The sequence below is a fragment of the Macrobrachium nipponense genome, chromosome 1, assembly GCF_015104395.2.
Source record: "Macrobrachium nipponense isolate FS-2020 chromosome 1, ASM1510439v2, whole genome shotgun sequence".
NCBI classification, from domain to species: Eukaryota; Metazoa; Arthropoda; class Malacostraca; order Decapoda; family Palaemonidae; genus Macrobrachium; species Macrobrachium nipponense.
Genome location: NC_087200.1, coordinates 103,547,676 through 103,548,551, shown reverse-complemented (window position 1 = coordinate 103,548,551; position 876 = coordinate 103,547,676).

The window sequence follows — 876 nt, the reverse complement described above, 5'->3', positions numbered from 1 at the left end:
AAATTAGCAAGTCTCTGTAACTACTGGCCAAGTTCCTTCCATGATTGTTGCATATGCTGTTATCATTCCTTATTAAAAAGCATTTGTCTTCATTACACCTGCAACAATATTGTTTAAATTCTTACCTAGTTACACTTTATAATTAAAATAACAAAACTTTAAAATATATTTATAAAAAATTATAAAATTTTCTTTTAAAATTATTAGAAACAAAAAATCATATAAAATAAAAAAAAAATTTAAAAAAAATTGTTAAAAAAATTAAAAAAAATAAAATATAAAAAACCCTTTAACAGAAAAAAATAATTTTAATAAAAAAATAAAAAAAAATTTTAATAAAATAAATATTTACAAGATTTTTAATTCAAAATAATACAAATCAAAAACTATTTAAAAAATAAAAAGAAAATTTTAAAAAAAAGTTTAAATAAATTAAAAAACAAATAGATAAACAGGAAAAAAAAAAATATAAACTTAACCATAAAATGAATAAATTAAAAAAAAACCTCAAAAATTTAGTTAATATTAGAAATAAAGAAAAATAAAAAAAAAAAAAATAACAATAAAAAAAATTTTTTAAATAAATACAAAAAAAAAAATTTAATAAAAAAAATTTCTATAAATTTTTAAAAAAAAAAAAACAAAATAATTATGTTAAAATAAAAAAAAACTAATTTTTAAAAAAAAAAAATTAAAAAAATATTAAAAATTAAGAAAATAATTAAAATAAAGAAAACAAAATAAAAAAATAAAAAAAATTAATAAAAAAAAAGAAAAAAACAAAAAACAACCTGTTTATTAAAAAAAAAAAAAAAAATTTAGAAAAAATTAATATAAAAAAAAAAAAATTTTAAGATTAATAAAAAAAAAAGAAAT